General features: G+C 39.8%; 3 pseudogenes; all 3 read right to left on the minus strand.

The window, feature by feature from the left end:
* Window positions 1-714: 714 nt before the first annotated feature.
* LOC130869217 (NADH-ubiquinone oxidoreductase chain 5-like) lies at window positions 715-3,945 on the minus strand (annotated as a pseudogene).
* Window positions 715-3,947, minus strand: LOC130869219 (cytochrome b-like; annotated as a pseudogene).
* A 2,670-nt stretch (window positions 3,948-6,617) lies between these two features.
* On the minus strand, window positions 6,618-9,017 carry LOC130869220 (ATP synthase subunit a-like; annotated as a pseudogene).
* Window positions 9,018-16,418: the final 7,401 nt, after the last annotated feature.

The following is a 16,418-nucleotide window of genomic DNA, read 5'->3' on the forward strand; positions in this document are numbered from 1 at the left end:
TGACACTTGAATAATAAGTCCAGCTAGACGTTAAGCTGACCTTCATGCCTTGACGGCTATGGTGAGTCACAGCATACCGAAAAATAAAAGATACCAACTGCCCGAGACCACAGTTATGTTGGGCATGGGCTGATTAGACCCGTACCATCGAGATGTCTTATTTAAGGGGAACGTATGGACGATAAAACATTCTATGGCCCTGAAGTAAGAACCAGATGCCTGGTAAAGTTTCACATTAGTCACCCCCAAGTTAAAATGGGCCCGGAGCGAGAAGAGGGGCACGGTGTGGGCGGGTTGCTGGTTTCACGGAGGATGGTAGATTAATAGACCAAATGGGGAAGGGGATAGTCGTATGGACAAGAAGAGTTTATGACTGAATGGTGTATGTAAGGTAACGCAGATATGTCTGTAGGCATTGATATAATAATTGATGATAATAGACATGGTTGGGTGCAGTAATGTTGAATAAATCATATAATGTCTTATATAATTAATGTATAGTACATGCTTATATGCTAGGGGAAAATAATTTAATGTACGATATACATAAATGTACTATGTACTAGATAAATTTATGTACAGGAAGTAGTTTAAGTAGAACGTCAGCTTTGGGTGTTGATGGTGGAGGGGTGGTCCTTCTTTCCTGATGTCCTGAGAAAAGGTTTTTTCATTACTGGTTTACAAGACCAGGGTAATTATTTATACTATCGGGACATTTAATCTAGATCTAGGATGTTATTTTCGATTATACCTGCGATTGGTATGAGAATTACAATGATGGTGAAGTAGGCGATTGAGGCTGTTTGGCCGATTACGATGAAGGGGTACTCGACTGGTTGGCCTCCGATTCATGTGAGGATCAGTAAGTCGGCTACTAGGATTCAGTATATTGTTTGTGTGATAGGGCGGAATGCAAGTGTTCGTTGTTTTGAGGTGTGTAGTAGAGGTATAAATGCTAGGATTAGAATAGAGAGGATAAGGGCTAGAACACCACCTAGTTTGTTGGGGATGGATCGTAGGATGGCGTAGGCAAAGAGAAAGTATCATTCTGGTTTAATGTGTGGTGGAGTGTTGAGTGGATTTGCAGGAGTGTAATTGTCGGGGTCTCCGAGAATATCTGGGAAAAATAAAACCAAAATTATGAAAGCTATTAATAGAATAAGGACTCCTAGAAAGTCTTTGATTGTGTAGTATGGGTGGAATGGGATTTTGTCTGCATCTGAGTTAAGTCCGGTTGGGTTGTTGGATCCTGTTTCATGTAGAAATAGCAGATGTACTAAAACAAGGGCGGTGATGATGAAAGGTAAAATGAAGTGAAAGGCGAAGAATCGTGTAAGAGTAGCTTTGTCAACTGAGAATCCTCCTCAGATTCATTCTACTAGTGTGGTACCGATGTATGGGATGGCTGATAAGAGGTTTGTGATAACTGTGGCTCCTCAGAATGATATTTGTCCTCATGGTAGGACGTAGCCTATGAATGCTGTTGCTATTACAGCGAATAGAAGGATAATGCCCATGTTTCATGTTTCGATTATGTTATATGAGCCGTAGTAGATTCCTCGTCCTACGTGTAGGAATAGGCAAATGAAGAATATGGAAGCTCCGTTAGCATGCATATATCGGATTAGTCAGCCGTAGTTTACGTCTCGACAGATATGAGCTACTGATGAAAATGCTGTTGATGTATCTGATGTATAGTGTATAGCTAGGAATAGTCCTGTAAGAATTTGAATTATTAGGCATAGGCCTAGCAGAGAGCCGAAGTTTCATCATGATGAGATATTTGATGGGGCGGGGAGGTCAATGAATGAGTGGTTGATGATTTTAATTAGTGGGTGTTTTTTTCGGATGATTGTCATTAGGTGTTTCTATAGTTGAATAACAACGATGATTTTTCATGTCATTAGTCATAGTTAAAGTCTATGTAGAAATTATGACAGAATTAATTTATTTTTTAAGTTTAGCGGTTACTTTAGGTTGTTTGGGTACTTCTTTGAAGCCCTCACCTATTTACGGGGGATTGTGTTTAATTGTTAGTGGGTGCTCTGGTTGTCTGGCGGTGTTGGGGTTTGGGGGTTCATTTTTAGGGTTGATAGTATTTTTAATTTATTTAGGGGGGATGTTAGTTGTATTTGGTTATACTGCTGCTATGTCTGCGGAGGATTATCCTGAGGCGTGGGTGTCAAGTTGGTTAGCAATTGGGATTTTGGTGATAAGTATTTTTATAGAGGTTGGGATGTTGTTTGTAACTAAATATTATGAAGGTTTAGATGTGGTATTAGAGTTTAATAGTATAGGGGGGTGAGCTATTTATGATGGTGATGGGTTGGGATTAATGGGTGAAGGGGGTGCTGGTGTAGCTGCTTTGTATAGTTGCTCTGCATGGTTGATGGTTGTATCTGGTTGAACTTTGTTTATAGGTGTATTTATTATTATTGAAATTACTCGTGGGAACTAGGTGAGTAGGATGATTGGTAGACAGATGAAAGTGATTAGGAAGGAGAGAAAATATAGTTTTACTAATCCTTTTTGGTTACTTAGTGTAGAGGAGGTAAGTGTGTGTAAGGTGGAAGTAATTTTTGGAATAGTTTTTTCTAATCAAATGAGGTCTAGTAGGGTTAGGGCTGTTTTGAAGCTTATGTTCAGTGTTTTTATAGGGAAAAGTCGGTGTACGATTGTAGGGAAGTAACCTAGGGAGGTTGAGAATGAATTTGTGGATGAGGGTTTTGTCGTTGTAAGGCTATTGGTTAAGTTATTTAGTTCTAGTGCGATTGCAAATCCTGCAATTGTAACTATGATGGCTGTAGTTTTTAGATATCAGGGTATGGTTATTACTTGGACGGTTGTTGGTGGGATATTGTATGAGATAAAAAATCCTGCCAGGATGCTTCCTAGTGCTAATCGTTTGATTGGGTTGATTAATGAAGGATTGTTTTCATTTATAACAATTGTTGGTGGGAAGCGAGGTTTAGTTATAAGGACAAAGTAAATAATTCGCATGCTGTATACAGCTGTTATTGAGGTGGCTACTAGTGTAATTAATAGGGCTCAGGCGTTGGCGTAGCAGGTGTTGGCTGCTTCGATGATTAGGTCTTTGGAGTAAAATCCTGTGAGAAATGGTATTCCTGTCAGGGCTAAACTGCCGATTGTAAGGCATGAGGATGTGAATGGTATGGCTTTTGCTAGTCCTCCTATTTTTCGAATGTCTTGTTCATCATTAAGGCTGTGGATAATAGATCCTGAGCACATGAATAGTATGGCTTTGAAGAATGCGTGGGTGCAGATGTGAAGGAAGGCCAAGTAGGGTTGGTTAATTCCTAGTGTTACTACTATAAGTCCTAATTGGCTTGATGTTGAGAATGCTACGATTTTTTTGATGTCGTTTTGGGTTAGTGCGCAGATTGCTGTGAATAGTGTGGTCATAGCACCTAAACATAATATAGCTGTTAAGATAGTGTTGTTATTGGAGATAAGGGGGTGGAACCGGATTAGTAGGAATACACCTGCGACAACTATTGTGCTTGAGTGTAATAGTGCTGAAACTGGAGTTGGGCCTTCTATGGCTGAAGGTAATCACGGGTGAAGTCCGAACTGGGCTGATTTTCCTGTAGCTGCGATTAAAAGTCCTGTAAGGGGGATGATGTTGGGGTAATCTGTAATGAAGATCTGTTGAAGTTCTCATGAGTTGGTTTTTGTGCAGAATCAGGCTATTGCTAAGATGAAGCCGATGTCGCCGATACGGTTGTATAGGATAGCTTGGAGGGCGGCTGTGTTTGCGTCGGTTCGTGCATACCATCATCCGATTAGAAGGAATGATATAATTCCTACGCCTTCTCAGCCGATGAAAAGTTGGAATAAATTGTTGGCTGAGGTTAGGATAAGTATTGTGATTAAGAATGTTAATAAATATTTGATAAATCGGTCTAGATTTGGGTCTGTATGCATATATCATGTGGAAAATTCTATAATTGATCAGGTAACGTATAGGGCTACTGGCAGGAAAACGATTGAGAAGAAGTCAAACTTTAGGCTTAGTGAAAGTTTAATAGATCCGATGGTCATTCAGTGTCAGTTTGTAATAATCAGTTCTGCGCCGGAGTTGAAGAAGGAAGATAAGGGGATCAGACTGATGAAGAATGCGTATTTGATGCATGAGGTTACATAGTTGGGGAAGTCGATGTGTTTTGTGATATTGGTGAATGAGATGGCTATGGGAAATGCTAGGAGTAAAAAGATAAGGAAAATGGAAGATGTAATAATGTTTATTACTTTCATTTGGAGTTGCACCAAGTTTTTGGTTCCTAAGACCAACGGATTACTTCTATCCTATAAAAGTAAGAAAGCCGTACGTTTAAGTACGGTGGCATGAGTTAGCAGCTCTTGCATGCTTTCTTGGTTAATAAGGGTTGTCATATCCTGTCTTCAGATTCACAGTCTGATATTTTCTTTGAAACTATATTAACACGGTATGGGTCCTAAGATTAGTTTGGGGTTAATGGTGAGTAGGATGAGTGGGAGGATGTGGAGGGCTATTAGTGTTGATTCTCGTGTGTGTGATGGTTGGAGGTTATTTATGTGGTTAACTAGTTTGCCTCGTTGGGTGGTGATTAATATGTACAGAGAGTAGAGAGAGGTGATGATAATGTTGGCCCCTAGCAGAATAATTGATGGGTTTGATCAGGAGAATAGGGAGACTGTGATTATTAGTTCTCCAATTAAGTTGATTGATGGTGGTAGGGCGAGGTTGGCTAGGCTTGCTAAGATTCATCATGTAGCTATTAGTGGGAAGATTATTTGTAACCCTCGAGCTATGATTATTGTTCGACTGTGAATACGTTCGTAGTTTGTATTTGCTAAGCAGAACAATAAGGAGGATGTTAGGCCGTGGGCGATTATTAGTGCTGTGGCTCCCATGAAGCTTCATGGAGTTTGGATTATAATGGCAGCAATAACTAGGGCTATATGGCTGACTGAAGAGTAGGCGATGAGTGATTTTAGATCGGTTTGTCGGAGGCAAATGGAGCTGGTTATAATTATTCCCCATAGTGATAAAAGAATGAATGGGTAAGCTATGTAATTGGTTACGGGGTCCAGGATTATGGATAGCCGTATTATGCCGTATCCTCCTAATTTTAGTAAAATTGCTGCCAGGATTATGGATCCTGCAATGGGGGCTTCTACATGGGCTTTGGGGAGCCATAGGTGTACTCCGTATAGGGGTATTTTAATTATGAAGGCTGTAATACAGGCCAGTCATAAAATATTATTGGACCATGTTTGGTTGATTGGTGAGGAGTTTAATGTTATTAGGATAAAGTTTAGGGTTCCTGTGGAGTTTTGAATATAGATTAGGGCAATTAATAGGGGGATTGATCCCACTAGAGTATAGAATAGAAAGTAGATTCCTGCGTTAAGTCGTTCTGTTTGGTTACCTCATCGTGTAATGATGATGAGGGTGGGGATTAGGGTAGCCTCAAATAAGATATAAAATATAATGAGTTCGTTGGCAGAGAATGTCATGATGAGGAGAATTTGAAGTGTTACTAGCAAGGAGATATATAGTTTTTTGTTATATTTATGTTCATTTTTGATATGGTTTTGGCTGGCTAGGAGTATAAGTGGTAATAGTCAGGTAGTTAGGACTAAGAGGGGGGCGGATAACGGGTCTGCGGAGAATATGGTAGAGAAGCTTAAGTTGTTTTCGTTGTTTTGTCATAAAAGGTTAATTGAAATGAGGTTGATCAGGAGGCTATAAGTTGTCACATTGATTCACACTTTTTTGTTATTCGAGAGTCATGTTAGGGGTAGAAGTATAAGTGATGGTAGGATAATTTTTAACATTGTAGTAAACTAAGGTTTTGTACGAAGTCAGAGCCATAAGTGTTTGAAATTTTTGCTAGTAGGGCTAGTCCTACAGCTGCTTCGCAGGCGGCGAATACTAGAATAACAATGGGAATTGGGAATATAACTATTGAGTGTGTGTTTAGAGGTGTAATTGTTGCTAGGATAAATAGAGAGAGTATTATTCCTTCTAAGCACAGGAGGGTAGATATCAGGTGCGATCGGAATATAAGGGTGCCTAGGAAAGAGAAAGTGAAGGCCAGTGTGATATTGAGTGCGGCAGGTGTCATTATTTGGTAATTATGATATTATCATAATCTAATGAGTCGAAATCATTAATTTTAGTTAAACTAATTACCAACTATTCGGTTCATTCTAAGCCTTTTTGTGTTCATTCATATGCTAGGCCTAGGGCTAGAATTGTGATGAGGATAAATGCAATGGTAGTTGGTATATTTATATTAGGGTATTGCATGGCTCAGGGTAAAGGTAGTAGTAGTGCAATTTCAAGGTCGAATAGGAGAAAAGTAATGGCTACTAGAAAGAATTTTATTGAGAAAGGCAACCGGGCCGAGCTTATGGGGTCAAATCCGCATTCATATGGGTTGGCTTTTTCTGTATATATATTTAGGTGGGGAAGTCAGAAGGCCACGGAAATTAGGATTATAGCTAAGGTAACATTTACTAGTAGGATAAGTGCTATGTTAATTACTTTCTTCTAGGGTAGACTAGAACTAACTGATTGGAAGTCAGATGTACTTGTTATACTAAGAAAGTATGATCCTCATCAATAAATGGATACGTATAGGAATAACCACACTACGTCTACGAAGTGTCAGTATCATGCTGCTGCTTCGAAGCCAAAGTGATGCTTAGATGTGAAGTGGAATTTTAATTGTCGAAGAAGGCAAATAGTAAGGAAGGTTGATCCGATAATTACGTGGAGACCATGAAATCCGGTTGCCATGAAGAATGTGGATCCGTAAATTCCGTCTGAAATGGAGAAAGATGTCTCAAAGTATTCTGAGGCTTGTAAAAATGTAAAGTACACCCCTAATATGATTGTGATCAATAGGGCTTGGTTTATGTTATTTCGTTTGCCTTCCATTAGGCTATGGTGGGCTCATGTAATGGATACTCCTGATGCTAGTAGGACTGATGTGTTTAGGAGTGGGACTTCTAGTGGATTTAGTGGTGTGATTCCAGTTGGTGGTCAGCAGCCCCCAAGGTCATGGGTTGGGACTAGGCTTGAATGATAGAATGCTCAGAAGAAGCCAGCGAAGAAGAACACTTCGGAGATAATGAATAAAATTATTCCGTAACGTAGGCCTTTTTGGACAACTGGGGTATGATGGCCTTGATAGGTTCCTTCTCGGATAATATCACGTCATCATTGGTATATGGTGAGTGTGTTGCCTATAAGTCCTAGAGATAATAGGGTTATTGAGTTATAGTGGAATCATATTACTAGGCCTGAGGTTATCAGGAGGGCGGAGAAGGCTCCTGTTAGGGGTCATGGACTTGGGTTAACTATGTGGAAAGCATGTGTTTGGTGGGTCATTAGGTGTTGTCATGTAGGTAGAGACTTACTAGTAGGGTGAATACGTAGGCTTGAATTAGGGCTACGGCAAACTCTAGAATAGTAAGGAGAGCTAAAATAATAAATGTGATTGCGGCTGTAGGTGGACTAATGCTTGTGAGGACTAGCGTGGCCCCTCCGATCAGGTGAATTAGTAGGTGTCCTGCTGTGATGTTTGCTGTTAGACGAACTGCCAGGGCCATGGGTTGAATGAATAAGCTGATAGTTTCGATGATAATTAATATGGGGATTAGGGAGATTGGGGTACCTTGTGGTAGGAAATGGGCTAATGAGGCTTTTAGTTTGTGTCGGAAGCCCAGAATTACGGCTCCGGCTCATAGTGGGATTGCCATTCCTAAGTTTATTGATAGTTGGGTAGTTGGGGTGAATGTGTGTGGTAATAGGCCAAGTAGGTTGGTTGACCCAATAAATATAATTAAGGATACCAGTATAAGTGATCATGTACGTCCTTTTGGTGAGTGGATTAATATTATTTGTTTAATAATAAGTTTGATTAGTCATTGTTGGAACGAGTGAAGGCGATTTGAGACTAGTCGTTTGGAAGAGGTTATAAGTATTGATGGCAGTATAATAATTAAAATGACGATAGGAAGACCTATTATTGTAGGGGTAATGAAAGAGGCGAATAAATTTTCGTTCATTTTGATTCTCAAGGGTTATTTGTTTTTGTTACTTTTACCGATTTAACTGATGGGGTTTGTGGGAAATTGTGTAGTGAAATTTTAAGTTGTATAAGGATGAATAGAGTGATTGTGGCTGATAGAACTGTAATAAATCATGTAGATGTGTCTAGTTGTGGCATTCACTACGGAGACTTAATATCTCTAGTTTTAACTTAAAAGGTTAACGCTCTAAGCTTCGTAATGGTATTAGATTATTGATAGAGATCAGTTCTCGAAGTTTTTTAGAGGGACTATTTCAAGTACGATAGGTATGAAGCTGTGGTTAGAGCCACAGATTTCTGAGCATTGTCCGTAGAATAATCCAGGGCGGTTGGATGAAATTGTTGCTTGGTTTAGTCGCCCTGGGATGGCGTCTGTTTTAAGTCCTAGGGATGGGACAGCTCATGAATGAAGAACATCTTCTGATGAGATCAGTATACGGATTGGTAGTTCTATAGGGAGGACTACTCGGTTGTCTACTTCTAGAAGTCGTAGTTCTCCTGGTTTTAAGTCAGAGGTTGGGACTATGTATGAGTCGAAGCAGAGGTCTTCATAGTCTGTGTATTCATAGCTTCAGTATCATTGGTGGCCTATTGTTTTTACCGTAAGAGCTGGGTTGTTAATTTCGTCTATTATATATAGGATTCGTAAGGAGGGTAGGGCAATTAAAATTAGGATTACAGCTGGTAAAATAGTTCAGATGGTTTCTACTTCTTGGGCATCCATAGTACTGGTATGAGTTAGTTTTGTTGTTAGTATGAGTGTGATAATATACAGTACTAGGGAGCTAATTAGGAATACAATTATAAGTGTATGGTCGTGGAAGTTTATTAGTTCTTCTATGATGGGTGAGGAAGCATCTTGTAAGCCTAGTTGGAAGGGGTAAGCCATATAAGATATATAGAGTTTAGTCTATAATTTAACTTTGACAAAGTTATGTAATTTGTTTACTAATATCTCATTGAGAAAGACATAAAGGTTATGGTGCTGGCTTGAAACCAGTTTTAGGGGGTTCGAGTCCTTCCTTTCTTATTTTACTTTAACGAAGGTTGGTTCTTCAAATGTGTGGTAAGGTGGTGGACAACCGTGAAGTCATTCTAGATTTGTAGAGGCGTGTTCTACGTGAAGCACTTCTCGTTTGGATGCGAAAGCCTCTCAAATTATGAAGATTATGATTAGGACTGCTGTGAGTGAGATAAAGGATCCTATGGATGAGACTGTATTTCATGTAGTATAGGCATCTGGGTAGTCGGAGTAGCGTCGTGGTATACCTGAAAGACCAAGGAAGTGTTGAGGGAAGAATGTTATGTTCACTCCTACGAATATAATTGCGAAGTGTGCTTTAGCCCATACATCATCTAGTGTATATCCTGTAAATAGTGGGAATCAGTGCACAAACCCAGCTATAATAGCAAAAACGGCGCCTATGGAGAGAACATAGTGGAAATGGGCGACTACATAGTATGTATCGTGGAGGACAATGTCTAGGGAAGAGTTAGATAATACGATGCCTGTAAGTCCTCCGACTGTGAATAGAAAAATAAATCCTAGAGCTCAAAGTATTGCGGGAGATCATTTGATGTTTCCTCCGTGTAGGGTTGCCAATCAGCTAAAGACTTTGACCCCTGTTGGAATTGCGATAATTATTGTAGCTGATGTAAAGTAGGCTCGTGTGTCTACATCTAACCCTACTGTGAATATATGGTGGGCTCAGACAATAAATCCTAGGAATCCAATAGATATTATGGCTCAGACTATTCCTATATAGCCGAATGGTTCTTTTTTACCTGAGTAATAAGTTACAATGTGGGAGATAATACCAAAGCCTGGGAGGATGAGGATGTAAACTTCTGGGTGTCCGAAGAATCAGAATAAGTGTTGGTAGAGAATAGGGTCACCTCCTCCAGCCGGGTCAAAGAAAGTGGTGTTTAGATTTCGGTCTGTAAGAAGTATCGTGATTCCTGCGGCTAGTACTGGTAGCGAGAGAAGTAGGAGGACAGCGGTAATAAGAACTGATCATACGAATAGGGGGGTTTGATATTGTGTTATAGCAGGTGGTTTTATGTTAATAATTGTGGTAATAAAATTAATTGCTCCAAGGATTGAGGATACACCTGCTAAGTGGAGGGAGAAAATGGTTAGATCGACTGATGCCCCGGCGTGGGCTAGGTTGCCGGCTAGTGGGGGGTAGACAGTTCAGCCTGTTCCTGCTCCGGCCTCTACTATAGATGAAGCTAGTAGGAGAAGAAATGATGGGGGTAGGAGTCAGAAGCTCATGTTATTTATTCGTGGGAATGCTATATCTGGCGCCCCGATTATAAGTGGTACAAGTCAGTTACCGAAACCACCGATTATTATAGGCATAACTATGAAGAAAATTATTACGAATGCGTGGGCTGTGACAACTACATTATAGATTTGGTCGTCACCTAATAAAGCCCCTGGTTGACCGAGTTCAGCTCGGATCAAGATGCTAAGGGCAGTTCCTACTATGCCTGCTCAAGCTCCGAATAGCAGGTACAGGGTCCCGATGTCTTTGTGATTGGTAGAAAACAATCAGCGGTTAATGAACATAGGTAAAATGGCTGAGTAAAGCATTAGACTGTAAATCTAAGCACAGAGGATAAGGCCTCTTTTTACCAAGTCTTAAGGTGATAATCACATCGAATTGCAAATTCGAAGGTGTAGAGAACTGACTCTACTAAGGCTTCTCCCGCCCCCTTTCTGATAGGCGGGAGAAGTAGATTGAAGCCGTATTAAGGTGTTTAGCTGTTAACTAAAAGTTTGTAGGTTTGAGTCCTGCCAATCTAGTTGAGGATTTAGCTTAATTAAAGCAATTGATTTGCACTCATTAGATGTAAGATGTAGTCTTGCAGTCCTTATCAGAAGTTAAACTTTGTGGGTTTGCTTAGGGCTTTGAAGGCTCTTGGACTGACTATCCTAAACTTCTGTTATAGGAGTAGGGGGGATAGGGGAAGTATTAGTGTGCTAATGATTGCTAGTGGGGGCAAGATTTCGTTGTTTTTTGTGTAGTTTTGGTGGATATATATTTTGGAGTTATTGTTAGTTGGGAAAATGGTTAGTGAGGTTGAGTAAATAAGTCGGGTATAAAAGAATAGGTTGATTAGGGCGGTTATTGCTATTAGTGTAGCTAGATATAGGTTATTATTTTTTAAAAGTTCTGTGATGATAGCTCATTTGGGTAGAAATCCTGTGAGTGGGGGTAGACCTCCTGTTGACAGTAAGATTAGTGAAATTATGGGTAGGGCTATTGGTATTTTGTTTCATATAAGTGATATAGAGGTGATTGATGTGAATGAGTGGGCGTAGAAAATTAAGAATATGGGAATGGTTATAATGATGTAGATTGTAAGGTTAAGTGTTGTTAGTGTGGGGTTATAGGGTAAAATGGAGACTATTCAACCTATGTGGGCGATGGATGAGTAGGCCAGAATTTTTCGTGTTTGTGTTTGGTTAAGTCCATTTCAGGCTCCAATTAGGACTGAAATGATAGCTGATAGAATCAGTAGATTGGGGTTAATGAGTTCATGGAATTGAAATAGGATAGATAATGGGGCAACTTTTTGTCATGTGAGGAGGATGAGTCCTGTGTTGAGTTTAATTCCTTGCGTGACTTCTGGTAATCATGAGTGGAATGGGGCTAAACCTAATTTTATTGCCAAGGAGATGAAGGTTATTGTTATGATGGTATTGTTGGTTTCTGGTTTAAATGTTCATAGGCCTAGCTGTTTAAAGTTTATGATGATGGAGAGTAGGAGGATTATGGAGGCGGTTGCTTGTGTTAGGAAATACTTTGTTGCTGCTTCGGTGGAGCGTGGGTTGGAGTTGTTTATTATGAGGGGGATAAGGGCTAGTAAGTTTATTTCTAATCCAATTCATATAGTAAATAAGTTGGAGCTTAGTATTGTAATTATAGGTCCTATTATGATTGTTATATAGATGATTATAAGTGTGATTGGGTTGATTAGTACGGGAAGGGGTTAAACCAACATTTTCGGGGTATGGGCCCGATAGCTTTATTAGCTGACCTTACTTTTAGAATGGGGTGTAATGGGTAGCACGGAGAATTTTGGATTCTCAGGTATAGGTTCAATTCCTATTGTTCTAGAAATAAGAGGGTTTAAACCTCTATTATTTACTCTATCAAAGTAACTCTTTTTTCAGACATATTTCTAGGAATAAGGTGGGATACTTGCTATGAAGATTGGGATAGAGATGTGTCATATGCAGAAGGCTAAGGTTAGTGGTAGAAAGTTTTTTCATAGGAGATGTATTAGTTGGTCGTATCGGAATCGTGGGTAGGAGGCTCGAACTCATAGGAAGAGTACGGTTAGTGCTAGGGCTTTTAATATGAAGTTTGTAGTATATAATTCTGGGTTGGAGGGGTTGTGGAATGGGCCTATGAAGACAATTGTTGATAGAGCATTTATTAAGATGATGTTTATGTACTCTGCCATAAAGAATAGGGCGAATGGCCCAGCGGCGTACTCTACATTGAACCCTGAGACTAATTCTGATTCTCCTTCTGTTAGGTCAAATGGTGCTCGGTTGGTTTCTGCTAGGGTTGAGATAAATCATATTAAGGCTAGTGGTCAGGTAGGGATTAAGAGTCATAGGGGTTCTTGCGTGTAAATGAGGGATTGAATTGAGAAGGAGCCATTTATTAGGAGGACAGATAGGAGGATGATTGCTATCGTTACTTCATATGAAATGGTTTGTGCTACTGCTCGTAGGGCTCCAAATATTGAATATTTGGAGTTGGATGCTCAGCCTGACCATAGAATAGAGTATACTGAGAGGCTTGATGTGGCTAGAATAAATAGGATTCCTAGGTTTAGGTTGACTAGGGGGTGGGGTATGGGTAGTGGGATTCACAGGCTTAGGGCTAGTGATAAGGATAGTGTTGGTGCGATAATAAATAGAGTTGTGGAAGTGGCTAAGGGGCGTAGGGGTTCTTTAATAAATAATTTGACGGCGTCCGCGAATGGTTGTAGGATTCCGTAGGGCCCTACGATGTTTGGTCCTTTTCGTAGTTGTATGTATCCTAAGATTTTTCGTTCGACTAGGGTGAGGAATGCTATTGCGATTAGTACAGGTACTAGGAGTATTAGGATATTAATAAAATACACTATTAGGGAGAGGATTTGAACCTCTGGGGACAAGGTTTTAAATCTTACGCAATTTCCTGGCTCTGCCACCCTAATAAAACCCTTGTCTAGGGTGTTGTGTAACAAATTTACTAAATTGAGATAATTTCATATATTAGTTTTGAGGCGCTTTGATTAAGGAGGCCTCATTTCTCTTGTCCTTTCGTACTGGGAGAAATAGTAAATAGATAGAAACCGACCTGGATTACTCCGGTCTGAACTCAGATCACGTAGGACTTTAATCGTTGAACAAACGAACCATTAATAGCTGCTACACCATTGGGATGTCCTGATCCAACATCGAGGTCGTAAACCCTATTGTCGATATGGACTCTTGAATAGGATTGCGCTGTTATCCCTAGGGTAACTTGGTCCGTTGATCAAATAAATTGGGTCAATTTGATTTCAGGTACTTTGACTTGTAGGTCTCGGTTATAATCGTTCGGAGGTTAGTTTATTCTCCGAGGTCACCCCAACCGAAATTACTGGCTTATTTGCTTTTTGTTTGTTCCATTAGGGTATGTGGTAAGATAGTTAAGTCAGTTAATTTAAGCTCCATAGGGTCTTCTCGTCTTATTGTGGCATCCCCGCCTCTTCACGGGGAGGTCAATTTCACTGATTAGAAGTAAGAGACAGTTGAATCCTCGTGAGGCCATTCATTCCAGTCCCCAATTAAGGAACAAGTGATTATGCTACCTTTGCACGGTCAGGATACCGCGGCCGTTAAACGTTTGTCACTGGGCAGGCGGTGCCTCCAATACTTATTATGCTGGAGGTGATGTTTTTGGTAAACAGGCGGGATTCTTGTTTGCCGAGTTCCTTTTACTTCTTTTAATCTTTCCTTGCTGCACGCCTGTGTTGGATTAACATTTTAGGTGTAGGTTAATTTTATTGGTAGGGTTTTCACCTGTGAATGTTAACTAACAATGGTTATCCGGGTTGTTATAGGCTTGTGCTTGGAGAACAGTGTTCTTGTTACTCATGTTAACAGTATCTCATCTATATAATTATAGATTAACCCAATTAGTATTTATAGGAATTCATTGAAGTTTTAGGTATTAAAGGGTTTGTAGTGTTGAGCTTTAACGCTTTCTTTATTGATGGCTGCTTTTAGGCCAACAATGGTTTTACATTATAAGATTTATTCACTATAGAAGGTTGTTTCCATTCCTGAAGAGCTGTCCCTCTTTAGGTTAAAATTTAAGATTACATTTTGATTGTTTTTTCTTATGGTAATCTTAAAGTTGAACTAAAATTCTTTATTGGGTAACCAGCTATCACCAAGCTCGGTAGGCTTTTCACCTCTACCTAGGAGTCGTCCCACTATTTTGCTACATAGACGGGTTGGTTCGTTCGTACTGCTCTTAGGTAGCTCGTTTGGTTTCGGGGTATCTAGCTAAAGATCTCTTAGTTAGACGTTTTCTAGTTAACTCATTATGCAAAAGGTACAAGGTTTAATCTTTGCTTTTATTTACTTTTAAGTGTTCTTTCATCTTTCCCTTGCGGTACTTTCTCTATAGCTCCTAAGACAGATTTCTTTCTCCAATACTTTCTTTTGTCAAATGTTTTGTTTTATCACTATAAGTAGTTATGTTGGAATATGTTAGGGCTAGATTTAGTTCATAACGTCCATTGGTCGTGGAGTCTTCTGGGTGTAGGCCAGATGCTTTTGTTAAGCTACATTATGGTTATTCCAAGCACACTTTCCAGTATGCTTACCTTGTTACGACTTATCTCCTCTCGTAAAAGTTTGATTTTATTATATATAGTTTTCGTTTATTTAGTTTGAGGAGGGTGACGGGCGGTGTGTGCGTACTTCATTGCTCTATTCAATTAAGCTCTCTATTCTTAATTTACTACTAAATCCTCCTTTGTCCTTTAGTTTCATAAAGGGTATCGTAATGTTCTTGAAAAGAAAATGTAGCCCATTGCTTCCCACCTCATTGGCTACACCTTGACCTAACGTTTTTATGGTGATTCTCTTGCTTACTTTTGTTCCTTTTTAGGGTTTGCTGAAGATGGCGGTATATAGGCTGAATTAGCAAGGGGTGGTGAGGTATAACGGGGTTTATCGATTATAGAACAGGCTCCTCTAGATGGATATAAAGTACCGCCAAGTCCTTTGAGTTTTAAGCTGTGGCCAGTAGTTCTCAGGCAAATAGTTTTGTTTCTGAATTATTGAGGTTTAGGGCTAAGCATAGTGGGGTATCTAATCCCAGTTTGGATCTTAGCTATCGTGCATAAGGTTGATTAGAATTACTTTCGTCATTGGTCTTAGGTCCAGCGATGAATTTTCACATATTGGATGGATTTTTATTCTATTTTTAGTGCTTCCAGTGACACGTTTTACGCCGGTAATAATTAGTTTGGGTTAATCGTATGACCGCGGTGGCTGGCACGAAATTTACCAACCCTTAGAGAGGCATGGCTTAGTCAAACTTTCGTTCATTGCTTAATTTTTATCACTGCTGAGTCCCGTGGGGGCGTGGCTAGGCAAGGTGTCTTTAGCTATTGTATGTACTTGATACCCTCTCCTAAGAGTTAGGCTGAACTCTGTGGGATTCTACACTGGTTTATGGACGTTTGCATGTGTAATTCTGCCTCCAACTAATTATAAGGCCAGGACCAAACCTTTTGATGTTTATGGGATGCTTGCATCCATCTAAGCATTTTCAGTGCTTTGCTTTTAATAAGCTACATCAACAGCAAAAAAAATCAGTACTGGAATTGTACTTGAAAATTTTGGGGTGCTGAAGTTGTTTTTTGGTATTAATTTTTCTTTTTTTTTTTTTTGCTAATACTAAATTTTAAGCTATATTTGCGTGATTACTCGAATGTGCGAGAGCCCGGTTAGGATTGTCTTGTTGTTAGAGTTTTGAGTCAAACTTATGTCTGTCTAACATGGAAAGTATGCCCTTGGAGGCTTGACAAGAGGTACAAAGCATTTGCATAGTTAGTACGGCTTATATAAATGTCCCGGACCCATTAATTAATATGCTATGGAGATAATTATGAGGATAAATGACACTTGAATAATAAGTCCAGCTAGACGTTAAGCTGACCTTCATGCCTTGACGGCTATGGTGAGTCACAGCATACCGAAAAATAAAAGATACCAACTGCCCGAGACCACAGTTATGTTGGGCA

This window comes from Chionomys nivalis, unplaced genomic scaffold (assembly GCF_950005125.1).
Source record: "Chionomys nivalis unplaced genomic scaffold, mChiNiv1.1 scaffold_182, whole genome shotgun sequence".
In the NCBI taxonomy this organism is placed as follows: domain Eukaryota; kingdom Metazoa; phylum Chordata; class Mammalia; order Rodentia; family Cricetidae; genus Chionomys; species Chionomys nivalis.